At 44.7% G+C, this 15,500-nt stretch overlaps 1 protein-coding gene across 2 annotated transcripts in view; it reads right to left on the reverse strand.

Annotated features, from left to right (window-relative positions):
* LOC116946880 (beta-1,4 N-acetylgalactosaminyltransferase 1-like) overlaps positions 1–15,500 on the reverse strand; it is a 37,061-nt gene that overhangs the window by 14,973 nt on the left and 6,588 nt on the right. Inside the window, exon 2 of one of the 2 annotated variants that reach the window (XM_032962128.2) lies at positions 7,452–7,521. The exons of the other annotated variant lie outside the window; for it this stretch is intronic. The gene's annotated coding sequence lies outside the window, so the exon portion shown is untranslated. The remainder of the gene's footprint in view (positions 1–7,451; positions 7,522–15,500) is intronic. 2 annotated transcript variants of the gene reach the window in all.

Raw genomic sequence — 15,500 nt, forward strand, 5'->3', positions numbered from 1 at the left:
AGTGACCATCTTAATCGAAATGCAAATTAAGTCATTAAACATTTCACCAATTGATGAGTACTTCAAATGTAATACTATTCAGTGGTCGGTACATGAGAAACAAAGTTTGGCTTGTTGCAAAAGCCTACTGCCTCAAGTTATAAAGAATGTGGGCAGAGGAACTGCAATTGAGAAGAAAGTGTTGTCCACTGTGTTAAATCACTTATGCCAGGTGCTACCAATAGAATTAAAAACACCACAAATTTAGCATCCTTCATACCGCACAACTCATTTGCTTTCATGTGACACTGGTCCACAAATGACTACTATAATAGCCCAGAAATGTCCGTAACGCACGTGACATCACTCCACATGCCCCCCCCCCGTCACCTATATATATAAAAGGGAAATTTGTGAATGTGTCTGTTCAAAATGTTTAGCGTACTTCCCGACATGCAACAAACTTGAAATTTGCCATGTAGGTACTTTCCAGACTGTACACCATGCAAAAATTATAAAAATACACTTTTGTATTTTTGGGAGGGGGGGAGACGCAATAATGCACATATATTTTGCACGGCAAGTGAGCTGTGACGTCACATCCGTTATGTCACTTCCGCAAATGCGGAAGCGTAACGCAGTGTGCCTGCTCATGCCACCAATCCTCCCCCACAACACTGCAAGAATCACTGCCGTTAATACGGCACAAGAGATTCACGCAAAATATCGTATACCGAGATTTAATTGCAGTTACGAAAATATATATATTTACGTGCAACAATTCCTAAAAAAAAATTACAATCACGCAAGAAAACGTAAATGTACATCTTTAATATTACAGCTTCCGTCTTAGAACGGCCAAAAGGCTAATTTAAGGTCAGTTAAATACAGTGCTACAGTCACATGAAGTGAGGTGTTTTATGAAAGAGTTTGTGCAAGCATCACTGCCATTAATACAGTACTACAGTTAAATGCAGTGTAGTGTTTGATGACATTCTTTCGCGCAAGATTCACTGCCATTAAATTTACACAAGATACTATTATACTGTGCTCAATTTTATCGTAAATATTACAGCTTCCGTCCTAGGACGGGCAAAAGGCTAGTCAATAATAACAAACAGGAAGCAGAAAAGGCTGCATTGCCTTGGTGAATAACAGATTTCTCTCTGATGGGACGAACAAACTTTTTTCATTTACAAGGCTGGCATGGCAATGACACTTTGTAGGGCATGAATGAATAATTTAACTCTTCAGGATGACGTTACTGTCTTCATGAAATCTCACGAGCTGTTACTTTTTTTACAAATGTTTTATCCTCATGTTTTAAGCCCTCAGCTTGTGAGGCCACAGGTGACTGCACCGATTTCCACTGAGTCGAAAGCTTTATTCCCTGCAAATTATTTGCTGACGCTGCATTTGGCAGTGGTGCGCACCCAGAAAGAACAAACACGTTCCTTCGGAGTGGGCAGGTAGGAACTTGGTTGGACAGCGCATTCGTACGATCGTGTTGGAGGTTGTAGCTGTTACTATTGCATCTGATGACGATTCTTGATTTATTGCTGATGTTGGTCTTTAAGTTCATGCAGCAGCTGCAGCAGGTCGCGCCTGTGCTGTGACGCCGCCTCCTGCGTGTACCACGTGCGCCAATCCACCTGGCCTGGTCCTTGAACGGCCACGATGCCGTCGTGATCGCGCACCACGGTGCACGATGTTGAGCAGGGCGTAGACGCCGCAGTCGGAGCCGTTCGGTTGCTGCGGCACAAGAGCACCGTGGCGATCGCCACCGGCGCGCTCGCCGGTTCGGCGCAGCACGACCCGGGCCACCACCGCGCTGGCGAAGGCCGCGGTGCTGTTGGCGTTGCGCGACTGTCCCGCGCAAGCAGCCATTGAGTCTTAACAGCATGCCAGTCGACCTTGGTGGGCACGTGGCGTTGACGATGACCATATGATTTGCGTATTTGCGTACGGAGGATATCATACTTTGTTCAAGCTAAAAAACAACACTCACCAAATATGGATAAAAATTAGTGCAGAAACTCCAATTATGCGGATGGAATTCCGGATATGCACGACAGACAGACAAATAATCTCGGGTGGGTAGTGTGGAACCTGTTGTTCCAACCTGTAAAAAAGAACTCGCATTCGTCAGTAAAACCGCCTTAAAAGGAAAAATACAAGCGACATTTTGGGCAATAACCCTTATATGTGCTATGAAGAGGGGACCATTACCCAAAATGCCACTTATAATGTATACAGTCATACCTCGGTATACGACCGCTTTGGAATACGTCGAATTTGGTACACGTCGTGTTTTGACGAGAAAAAAATGTCTTGGGATACGACATCTTGCTTGGGATACGACGCCTCGCTTGCTAGAACTTGTATGGGTCGGGATGAGTCGTTCCACACAATACAAGTCATAACAATATTGTATGGAATGACCAGACAATGTCACACTTCAGGAGCATTCTTAGAAGAAGGCAAAAACTTCAATGGACAGGTTTTTAGTAAAACTCAAACCTGGTGAGCTTCAACCAGGCTCAAGTCAAGAAAAAAGACAGAAAAGAGAAAGATTAAAAAAAAACAGAATTTCAGCTTCCTGAAGTTTTAATGGAAGGGGACTCTCCTTCCAAAAATAACATCTCCTCCCCTTCCTCACCACCATCCTTGTAGACGATCAACTCTCAAGGTAAAGTGATGTTAAATTTTATTTCAATTTATTTATGCATTTATTTTAATTTGTGTATGCATTTTAGTAATAAGTAGTGTCTACATTATGTTATACAACCCCATTAATTTTCGATTTAAAGCTTTCATGACTGCAAGGATTCATCTTCTTTGGTTCTTTCGGTAAAGTCACGTAGAATGAGAATAAAATAATAAAATAACACAAAATTCTCACGACGTTTCGGCCACAACACAAGTGGCTTTCATCAGGTGAAGGGACGAGACTGTCTGGAGGACCTGATGAAGGCCACTTGTGTTGTGGCCGAAACGTGAGAATTTTGTGTTATTTTATTTTATTAATTTATTATTTTATTCTCATTCTACATGACTTTACCGAAAGAACCAGAGAAGATGAACCCCATTAATGTATAATGCCATATAAAATATAATTTCTTATACTCTGGAACGGAGTATTTCCTTTCCCTTTATTTCTTATGGGAAAAATTCGTTTGGTATATACGTCATTTCCGGTATAAGTCCTACCTTCTGGAACGAATTAACGACGTATACCGAGGTACCACTGCATTTGTTTCCTTTTTTAGGCAGTTTTATGGACAAATGTGATCAGTTTTTGTTGTTTAGTCTCAGCACAGCGGCTTGAGGAAGCCTTGATCCAGCAGGCATTAAATCATGACTGATCATGACAATGAAATGTTTAACTTCACGAAGGCTTTTTCTTGGTACATTAAGAAAAAGAATAATGTCCTCACCAAGGAAATGTACAATTTGAAATAACTCGTAGCATGTGGTAGTCAGCAATTTTTTTTAGAGGTTAAAAAGAGGTATGCACACTGGAAAAGGTTGTGAACCGCTGTGCTACAACGTTTCACAGTAGAAACATAACTGTTCAATTGTGTCGCAAGATGCATCGCAATCGTATCGTCGTAAACTGGAGATGCCTGTTATGTTTCAAAGATTTTATTACTGAGATTTCAAAATGCATAAAACAACTATTTAATTTAATGTTAATGTTTAACAAATGTTACGCACTCCAAAAAAATTACTTTAAAAAAATCTGGACAGAGTAAAGAGAAAATCACATTTGCTCCATTACAGTATGATGATTGTTGTGTTTTATTGTATTATTCTTACTCTTTGGTTTTATTCGGTAAAGTCACGTAGATAAAATAAAACAAAATAAAAGAAAACAATTAAATCACGACGTTTCGAAGGCAACACAAGCTTCCGTCTTCAGGTGGAAAAGTCAACGCAGATTATCTGTGTTCAGAGCACAGTTCAGAGACGACATTGGATTATATACAGGTCAAGGGAGGGGGGAGGAGTCAGTAAGGGGGCGTGGGTGGGTGGGAGGGCTGGGCTAAGCAGCCTTTTGATAGAATGCTGCAGGTAACACCCACTTCTCAAAGCTCACATCAAAGGGCCCCCCGATGTGGGCTCACATCAAAGGGTCCCCCGGTGCGAGCTCACATCAAAGGGCTCACATCAAAGGGCCCCTCGATGTGAGCCCACACCAAAGGGTCCCCCGGTGCGAGCTCACATCAAAGGGCTCACATCAAAGGGCCCCTCGATGTGAGCTCACATCAAAGGGCTCCCCGATGCGAGCTCTCTGTGAACGCGATCAAAGGGCACTATGATATACAACCACTGAGGAATGGCTGTACAAAAAATTGAAAGGCAGCTAACGTTTGACTTGATTTAAAACATCTTTCCAGTGATTACTCAATTTGAAACCATCCTCTCGATTGAAGTTGTGTCTATGTTTGTAAATCTGGATGGCCTCGTGGACAAATCTCTGATAATAGCCTGTAGGTTTGCAGAGCACCTTGGTGTCGGAGAATATAATATCATAATCACCCACAGCGTTGTAACAATGATCAGCTATGGCAGTAGAATTAGTTCTGCTGTGTTCAAATCTGATTTGTGCTCGCGGATTCGGTCAGAGATATGTCGTTTCGTCTCCCCGATAAAACAGTCCCCGCAGGTACAATTCAATTTGTAAACACCGGGGTACTGTAGGTCAGGAATCATATCCTTTACTGACGGGATCAGATCGCAGATTTTGTGCACTGTGTTGAACCGGACCTGGATCTTGTGTTTGTTTAGAATTTTGGAAATCTTGTTAGTAATGCCTGATATGTATGGTAACGTGATGATTTTGATCGGAGTGTCAAGTGGTTGTTTCTGTGTGGTGGGAGAAACAGCTTGGCGGATGGTACGGTCAGAGTAGCTGTTCATCTTGAGAACCATATGTACATGTTGTAATTCACTGGTCAGGTGGTGTTTGTCAGAAATGCAATGAGCCCTATGGATTAACGTTTTGATGAGAGAATTCTTCTGAGTCGGGTGGTGGTGGGAATCCGGTTTCAAGTAGGAGTCTGTGTGGGTGGGCTTCCTGTAAACAGAATGTCCCAAAGAGCCATCAGGCCTTCTCTCAAACAGGACATCCAAGAATGAATTTAATGGAAGGGTGTCTGGAATTGATGTGGTCTAGGAAAAGGTTCAAAGCTGGGAGGCCATGTGGCCAAATGACGAAAGTGTCATCCACATATCTCTTCCACAGGGAAGGGCTGAGGGTAGATGTCTGGATGGCGTCTGATTCAAATTTCTCCATCAAAACATTGGCAATCACTGGTGATAAGGGAGAACCCATGGGGGTACCCTCATTTTGTTTGTAGAAGGTACCATTCCAAGTAAAGTAGGTGTTGGTGAGGCAGTGCTTAACCATCTGACACGGAGTGCCTCACAGCACCTATGCACTTACGGGAAGGCAAGCCAGAGACTTCCCTGGCCGATCGAGATTTGGGACTGAGCCAAGAGGAGTGGCGGCGATTGCAATGGGAGGATGAGACGCTTGAACCCATCCGTGCCATTGCAAAATATATCCCAGAAAAAGACCAGCCTCCAATAGCTCGACATACCAAGGGCTGTTGATGCGTTGGGAGATCAACACACAGTCCTACAGTGTCATTGTGTCGACCTCCATTCGTAAAAAGTTAGTTGCGGGGGTGCGTGGCCGCCACCTCCTGCATTTGGGGGTGCTGAAAACATTCTACCATTAAGACGCACTATTTTTGGCTGAGCATGATGGCAGATATCCATGCATGGACGGCCTCGTGTAGAATGTGCGCGGCGAATGCTGCCAGCACACCCGATTAAAGTGCCCTTACAATCAATTGAGGTTTCGTGGGTGAACAAATTGGTGGCCTTGGATTATTGGAACCCCTACCTCGCACTGACAGAGGTCACAAATATCTGCTAGTAGGGGTCGAGTACTTCACACGATGGCCGGTGACGTGGCCCCTGGTGGATCAAACCACTCAGTCAATAGCAGAAGCTTTGTGCATGGATATGTTATGGATAAAGCAGCCCCTGAAAAACTTATAACAGACCAGGGTAAACAAAGCCTCAAAACTGCTACAGGAAGTTTGCAACATCTTAGGCACTAAGAAAGTATGCACATCCCCATACCATCCACAAACCGAAGGATGGTAGAACACCTAAATAGCACCATTACATCCATGCTGTGTCAGGTGGTCAATGATACTCAGACGGACTGAGATTTACACATAGGCAGGGTCCTGGCGACATATCGGTTGGCCCCGCATACTTCACCAGGATACTCCCCGTTCTACTTGAAGTATGGCAGGGAGCCAGATCCTCCCATCGAGCACAGATTCTTGACCTCCCAGCTAGAGCTGCAAAATGGCCTATAGCGGTACAACGGGTCATACAGCAGTGGGAGACGGCGAGGGAAGCGGCGCAAACTGCAACGGTTTCTGCCCGATCCACGAATGAACGGGCTAGGCAATAGGGAGTGACGCCCCTGCCTTTCAAAGTAGGAGATAGTGCATGGCTGCCCACAGATACCCTTAGGGACCTCACCAAAACTGCTCCGTCTGTAGCAGGGCCCTGTGAAAGTTGTAGAGATCCTTAGGCCTCAATGTGTACGTTTCCAATTGGGCCGTCGGCGATGATATGTACATCCCGCCCATCTAAAGCTTGACTGTCAAAGCCTACCACAGATGCACCACTAGACTCGGAGGAGCACCCACTACACTCAACAAAAACCGGGTAACCATGAACGCCTACACCTTCACCCCTTCACTCACCTTCACCATCACTGGCGAGGTTGGGGAAGCCACTTGCCGCAACGAACCAACCTCAAGAAGATTACCTTCTTTTCCCAGGACCGCCCGTGACCAAGGAGGTGTGGTAGCATCCGACAGAGCCGCGACAACATGGCCCGGTTACACAGGCTAGGGCGATGCTTCCACGGTGATGAACAACCACCGCATGCAAGACCACGGAACCGCGGAGGAAAATTACATTGTCGTTCCTTCGTGCCGGAGGTTGTCGTCGGTTGTTCGATCGTTACGGTTGGAAGGTCCAGTTGAACCTCGTCTTATGGTTACTCGTTTATGCCTGTCTTTAATTCTGTTCTGTATACATACACACTACATCTGCACACACAAAGTGACAGGACTCCGGTTGAGTTCGAAATTGCTTGTTTATTGACCGGCAAGTAAAAAAAATCCCTTGCATCCCTCCATACTCCCCAACCGTCGGAATTACCCTGAATCCCTTGGATTCTCACAGGTTATGTTGAGTTGAGGATAACTTTTTCTTTAGGGGGGGATGATGTAGTGCTAATACTTACATGATCCGGGGGTAGAAATACCCACGGGATCCCAGGTTACACTTGAAATGACGTCATGAAGGAAAATAAAGAGAAGGCGGAGCGTGAGAGAGAGAGGAAACGCCCAGGGAGAGGGTGGTAATCTCACCGGATGAGGCGGGGCGATCGGGGTGCTTCCTGGTGGGATTCGGAGTGGAGTGGTTGCACACGGCGTGAGCCTGTGCGGAAAATAAAGAAAAGTGTGTCGTCTCAATCTGTGCCTCGTGGCCTCATTACACTATTAACATTGGTGTCATCTGGTGGCAGGGACTGTGTGGCACAGTGCTTTGGAGGGAAGGTCGGTGGGTCACCAGAAGATTTAGGGATATAACATCAACTGTCCCAGCTTTGCCGACGACATAGTAATTTTAATGTCAAATAGGAACAAGCTACAGAAAATTATAGAACTTAACAAAAAAAGCTGTAAAGTTTGGCCCAATATAAAAATGAGCAAAAGAAAAGTCACGCGCGAAACATGAGAGTTAAATAGAATAGTAAGTGGTTTTGTGCAGGGCACACTGTGATTAAACGAGGTTGGCTGGTGGCAGTCTTATGACAGTGGCAATGAAAGGATGCACACCGCGAAGATGGAGCGAGATGAAATCACGTCATGTGCAGCTAGGTGTTTGATGGTGATTGTGACATCGCAAAGACTGTGGGAGATAGTGACAGCAGCAGATAGGTCGCAGCTGGTGATTATTTAAATGTAAAAATAACGTACGTTTCAGATGTGACTGCTCTATTCATGTTCCTAAAAGCTCACATTTGGATGATCACAATTTGTTTCAGTCAAATGCCAGAAGTAAAAATCCCGGACTCATGGCATCCGATGAATAACACGATCACCACTTGGTGAGACATCAACAGTAGTTGTCCCATAGAAAAGTTGGTCGTCTCCACAAGAATGTGGAATTTACCCCTGACTTGGGATTACCAACAGATCAGCATCGGCTAATTGCACAAAGGCGCTATGTCTCTTCAATGACATTTGGGTATACTGTACCTTGTGAAATCGGATCATGTAGTATTGAACGTATTACTTGCTATGTTTAATTAAATTACATTCGCATACCGTACTGTGAATTCCTTATTTCACTGCACTGACATTTGTAGTGTATGCTGTCTCCACCCTCCAGGTCTCCTTTGAAAAGATGCACCTATTGTCTCTCAATGTGCTATCTTCATTCGCCTATAGAGCTCATGCATGTGTACACCACCGCTACCCGCACACTGAGTACATACCTAAACAGACACATGTACACACAAAGATAAAGATCCCCAGTATAGCCTTAACAGATTGTTGGGGAAAGTCCTGTTGGCAAGCACCTATGAAGGCCGGCACGGCACACAAGGGGTGGGTGGCCAGCACTACGACCGACCACCTTCGTCTCCTCCAGTGGCGATGTTTACTACACACCGCACCAGGTACTCAATTGAGGCTGAGTCGACCTAGGGGAGGATCAGAATGTATATGCTGGGTCTTGAAAAATGAATAAAAATAATACAAATTGTATTTTGTGCATAAATTATGCTAATTTGGGAGGCGTAATTCTATTAAGTTATGCAAGTCTATGCGATTATGCTAGGGTCGTATTACCAATCGGGATAATACAATGAATTGTATGAAGTTATACCAGTGTGATGTAGGTAGGCTAAATTAAGCTCGGCTTCGTTGTCTAGGGTTGTATTATCAATCGGGATAATACAATTATTCTCGCTTTAACATTTACTGATTATGTCTTAGTGTTTTTATGTCAGGTCTTCAAATTCAAATCTCACCGCAGGATACAGTTCTTATAATTAAGATTATTATGCATGAACTTAGGAAGGCACCACTCAGACACTTCTGTGTTAAGCAATTTTAATCTCTAAACAAAATCATAACACTCTAATATGCGAACTCTTATGCTTGGAATGTCAACACAGTACTCCTGGAGATGTCCTCATTGATTCGTATATTTAACCCTCAATGATCACGTTTGTCAAACTGGGTAACAAAATCGGTGAATTCCTCAGTAACGTGAGCACACACGGCGATGGGAAAAAGTCCTTAAAAATTAATGTGATAATATACAAACAGCAATGAAGGAATCTATTCCTAAAGCAAGAGTAGTTATCAATTAATTCATTGGCAAGATTATGCAATTAACAAAAACGAATGAGTAAAATACTTCTAAACAATCGTATTCATGTAACTCGACGGGCAGCAATGCTTTTCATGATCAGCTGATATTTAACGCACCACCTTGGAATGGCAACCGTTCTTGAAACACAAAGATACCTTTTTGGAACAATCTTATTCGTTCCGATATGCATGTTGTGTGCGGGTGTCTTCTTTGCCACTTGTTGACTTGGCGGCTTACGCGGTACGGCGTTTCTTATGCTGAAAATACCTCGGGTTCCCAGCAGGGCCGCTGGGACGGCGTGTGTGTGTATTAAACACACGCCGCTCTTCCTCTTGGTGTTGCAGCTCTCTCCACTGCTGGTTGAGTTGGCGCGATGCTCGCCGTCGGCGGTGCGCGATGATTCCGTCGTCAGATAGCGCTCGCAGCTCGTCCGCTGGTCGCCGTTCCTCACTCTTGTCTTGGTTCCCAGCTGGTGCTGGTCGGTGTGTGTGGGTCGAACCCACGGCGCTCTCGCCGGCGCTCTCCTCTTCCTCACGGGCGGCTGGTCAGGCTCTTTCCACTGCTCCGTGCTCTCTCCGTGCTCTCTCCGCGCTCTCTCCTTTATCGTGCAGCTGCCAGCTTCACACGGGCCCTCGCTGGTGCCTCTCCCGCCCTCACTTTAGGGCTGCGCTGGCTCAGGCTCTTTCTACTACTGTCCGCCCTTCAGGGCTTCGCCTTGTCGTTGCTCAACTTTCGTGCTCTTCGCCCTTCTTCGAAGAGGGCGCTTGCTGTGAGCTGCTTGTCGCTGGCTGAATCACTCACTCTCAAAAACTTGTAAATTGTATTAGCACACCTCTTACACAACTCTGATAGCTTAGTACAATACAACTTATCGCAATGCTCGATTCTGCAAGTGACTCAAAGCATCAGGATAAATGTAGAATTAAACTTTCAGCGATACTCTGTCGGTTCATGCCGAACTCGGCTCTTAACAACACAATGTCCCTTCTCTCTGCGAGACACGACACCCATGGTTGATCTCGATGACATGCCACGGAGCCTGCCCCTTTGCAAGACTGAATTGCATGATCTGTGTCCGTGCTTAAATGTGAAATTGTCTTCCCTCTCTGCGCGTCTCTTGCTAGAGAACAAAAAACAGATGCCCTCTGTCACCGTTCTCCTCCCGTGGCCGCGGCCGCCTGGTTTTCCCCCCTTTTTGACCTTTGACAGTTTATGTTTTTGTTTGCATTCCCCCCCCCCCCCCCTTTTCATAGTGTTTGTTATCTCGAGACCAGACACCCTTCATACGTATTTTATGGCTACCATGTGTTTGTGTCAAATTGTTCGAAGACAAAGGTGGTCGGGGAGGCTCTGATTCCATGGAATACATATTGTCTGGTCTTGTGTGTTTGACCTATTTTCTTGTATCTCTTATGAGCTACCCCCCGGTCAAATATCTCGTGGTTATTATTTGGTTTATGTTTAACCAAGATTCGTAATGCCCCTCGTTGTTACCACCGTTATTCCGAGGGTTTGCCAAGCTTTGTTATAAGTCTGTGTCACCAGGGATCGGTGTTTCATTCTAGAGTCATATTTTTATATCCCGAGGCTGGAGATATAACCAAGCCCTCACTTTCTTGACTGCCAGAATTCACATTCCTTGGTTCTCTTGGTGAAGTTACATACATAGAAAGATACAATACAAAATAATATATGAGTTGAATAAGGGTGAAATAAAATAAGTAATAAAGCCACTAATATAGACTGCAGTTTATAACGTCGATTTGTTCTTTTTGCTGAGTTTCAAACTTTTACCGTGAAAGAAAACTCCAGTTGTAATGTCCGTTGTCTATGCTATGTGCCTGTTTTTTTTTACGGCTCTGGAGATATGTTTGTGAACTGTCCAAAACGTCCGGGGAGGTCATGGCATGCGGTCTTCTGACAACCTGGAGATTTTGCAGATCGTCGTTAACCTCCCTTTGCCCCGAATATATTATTTAATGGCCTTTTACGACCTCCAGATGCTTGGTGCTTGTGGAAGATAGTGGGGTGGAGGGTGCCCGATTTATTTATTCTATCGATTATTATTTTAAAAAATATTGGCAGAATTATTTTTAATATACATTTTTGGAAAAAGGCCTATATATACAACAAGAACCGGTTCAGATACTCGTCACTGATCTTGGCCGTGAGCGGAAATCACACACACAGATTTATACACATGCACACGTACACAGATACACACGAATCAGTGCCGTACAGCATGTTTACTGTACTACAAATACAGGGTGCTTCACTTATATGGGACTATCGTTTATAATGGAAAAAGAACGGATAATAAACTGTAGCATGATAACAAATGTATGTTAATGACTTCAAAAAGTCTGCACTTGTTCGCCATCATTGTTAACACATGCCTGGAATCTTCTCCAGGTGGTCTCCATAGCCCGGAGGCACATTTATTGAGGTACTGTTGCCAATTCTCAGAAGTGTTAACAGTTATTTTAAAGCACCCTGTACACAAGCCCGGCGGCTCGTGGACAACAACACCGTATTGTCCCCCCATAGCAACACACAGAGGCCTTCACCCCAGAAGTGATTAGATAGATCACGACTGATGAAGCGACCTGTGCAGGTCGATCGGTCAAAGACAAATCCTCCGTGTAACCTGTAACAGACTGTTGGGGCAAGTGCTGTTAGCGAGCACCTATTGAAGGGCGGCACGGCACGCGAGGGGGGTGGGTGGGCCAGTACCCACGCCCGGCCGCCGTTGTCTCCCCATAGAGGCGATGTTTCCTACACACCGCACCAGGTACCCGTTTGAGGCTGAGTCGACCAAGGGAAGGCCCAGGACCGGTATAAATAATCGTCACTGATGCTGGTGGCCGTGAGTGGGAATCAGAACTCGGGTGGCCCGGGTTCATAGCGCAGCGCTAAACCGCTACACTTCAACACACGCGCACACAAATCTACAATTACACAGTCGAACAAAAAACTAAAACAAAACCAACGTTTACAACTCTATATGCTTAATACGCGTCTCCGCGCGGCTCCGTGGAACGAGCACTGTAGACGGACGTGAGCACCTTGACGTTGACGACAGCTTTTGGAAGTCGGGCTGCCTGTCTCGTGAAGCAGAGGCGTGATTCTATTTTATACGAGCTTCACTACCCGGCTTCGCCCGGGACTGGGATTCACCACGCCCGGCCGCCTTTGTCTTCCCCAGTGGCGATGTTCACACACCACATCAATTACTCGTTTGAGTAATGTTTGAGGCTGAGTCGAGCTGGGACCGGTTAAGATGATCGTCACTGGTGTTGTCCGTGAGCGGGAATCGAACCCGGGTCGCCGGGTTCGTAGCGCAGCGTGCTAACCACTACACTACCGCTCCCCACACACAGACACACACACAGACAGCACGCTAACCACTACACTACCGCTCCCCCCACACACACAAACACACAGACAGCGTGCTAACCACTACACTACCGCTCCCCCCACACACACAAACACACACACGCAGACACACAGACAGCACGCTAACCACTACACTACCGCTCCCCCCACACACACACGTCCATAGGTACACATACACGCGCTTGCTGCAGACACACAACTTTCAGGGTGCGTACGGCAGTAAACGACTGAAGTAATAAACCAATGCTGCGCGAAGAACGCCTTGGACCTGCAACACATTTGTCACCCCTGCTCATGCAAATTCCTACACCCCTGTCCAAACATTAAACGAATTTAGTTTCCAGCCAATCCACGAAAGTAATGTTCTGAAACAGCTGTCCTACCTCAAAGGGTCCTCCTCTACCGGAGCAGATAGTTTTCCCGTCTTTGCTCTACTAACTGTTGGTCACCTAATATACAAACCTATAGCCCATATTTTCAACCTGTCCATCAAAGAAGCATCAGTTCCTCTAGAATGGAAACATTCCTATGTCCGTCCACTTCACAAAGGGGGCCCTAAAGATGATCCCAATAACTACCGACCTATCTCAATTTTGTCCCCATTGATGAAATTTTTTGAAAAATTATTGAACTTCCAAATTAGCAGTTTCATGTCCACCAACAATCTACTACATCTAAAACAATCTGGGTTCCGAAAAAAATACAGCACCACATCTGCTGCATTAGACTCTCTGAATCAAATTTACAGTAGCCTTGATAATAAGCAGTACTGTGCGTGTCTTTTTCTTGACCTGTCCAAAGCTTTTGATACAGTAGACCACAACATCCTGCTTGGTAAACTAAGTTGCCTCGGTTTTTCCAAAAACAGTAAAATGGTTAAAAATTTACCTCTTTTCTCGCACCCAAACTGTATTCACAGATGGTTGGAGGTCAAACAGTGTTAAGATAACAAAAGGGGTTCCACAGGGTTCCATCCTCGGCCCCCTCTTGTTCTCTCTTTATGTCAATGACTTGGGCAGTGACCTGGATCATTCCATGGTAAATCTTTTTGCAGATGACACGATACTGATTACTGCTGGCCGCTCTCCGGATGACGTGATTGCTAAGCTCCAGGGTGATTTCAACAAACTACAACCTCCAAAACCAAGGTGCTATGCTTCTCACCGGGACTAAAGCAGGAAGTTATTTTTCCCAAATTATATTCCTTAAATAATGATCAAATAGAGCAAGTCAAGTTCTATAAGTATCTTGGGGTCATCCTGGATTCAAAACTGAATTTTTAAGATCACATTGATTATATTGATAAAAAGACAAAAATAAAAATTGGTTTTCTGTATCGACACAAGCACTGCTTCCCCCCTATGTTCCGTTTGGAATTGATAAAAGCTACCATACTGCCTCTACTTGATTACTGTGATATCGTGTATAAATCAGCCCCAAGTTCTGTATTGAAGAAGCTTGATTCCATCTATCACTCGGCCTTAAGATTTGCATTGAACTGCCCATATAGAACTCACCACTGTGATCTCTACATTGGGTCAAACTTAACATCTCTTAATGTTCGACGGCTTGTACACCAGATCTTATTTATTCACGATGTACTTACAAAAACATCCGCAGACTACCTGCTGGATCTCCTCTCTGTTTCAAAGAACAAATTTGACCTCAGGTCTTTGCTCATCTACCAGCTTCACATTCCCTATTGCCGTACAAAAACCGGAGGAAGGTCCTTTGCTATTGATGCCCCCAGGGTCTGGAATGCTATTACCAATAAACTGCAACTTGAATCACTACCTATGAGATCTTCACTCAAAACTGCTCTTGAGGAGTTGTACACCCCTAGCTGCCACTGCTATTCAGTGGCCTAAAATAAAATAAAATGTTTCGCTCCGGATGACCGCTGCAAAGTATTATCTGTATTTTGATTTAGTGTGCTGATCTTAAAGATGCATTAAAAAATGTGATACTCCGACTGATGCTCCTGTTGTTTGTGGAGTGACTCATGCAGCCAGCTGTGGCTCTAGGGTTTGGTGTTACATGTTATTTATGTAGTTTATTGTTAAAAATTCGGTCACAGTTCCTATGATCACTGTTACATTGCATTTATGGCTTTATTTTGGTGATTTCTAAAAGTTTTTTGGTTTGGCCATGTTTTTGCTTATTGTAGTACGGAGTTAGACTGATGGCCTTAATCTAAGTTTACTTCTTGTTGTTTGACTTGCATCCCACTGGGATTTTTGCACACAGCGTTGGTGTAAGGTGCTATTTCAGGAATATTTAGATTTTTTTTCCTGGATTTTCTGTTTGCACATGCACAAAGTCACTTTAAGATGTTTTCTTGTTCATGTTTTTGTTTTTTTGCTTGTTGCGGTTGCACCCGATTCAAGAGCCGAATGGCTCACAGGGCTATACCAAATAAATTAAACTATGAAATAAATAAAACTATGTATGGCACTTGACTCGCTGAGGGTTGGGGGGGAGGATGCGTGACATGAGCAGGCACACTGCGTTACGCTTCCGCATGCGCAAAGTGACACGACAGATGTGACGTCCACTTGCCGTGCAAAATATGTGTGCATTATTGTGCCCCCCCCCCCCCCAAAAATACAAAAGTTTATTTTTTTGATCATTTTTGC

This window comes from Petromyzon marinus, chromosome 2 (assembly GCF_048934315.1).
Source record: "Petromyzon marinus isolate PM22_M1 ecotype Great Lakes invasive population chromosome 2, UKy_Petmar_22M1.pri1.0, whole genome shotgun sequence".
Lineage (NCBI taxonomy): Eukaryota > Metazoa > Chordata > Hyperoartia > Petromyzontiformes > Petromyzontidae > Petromyzon > Petromyzon marinus.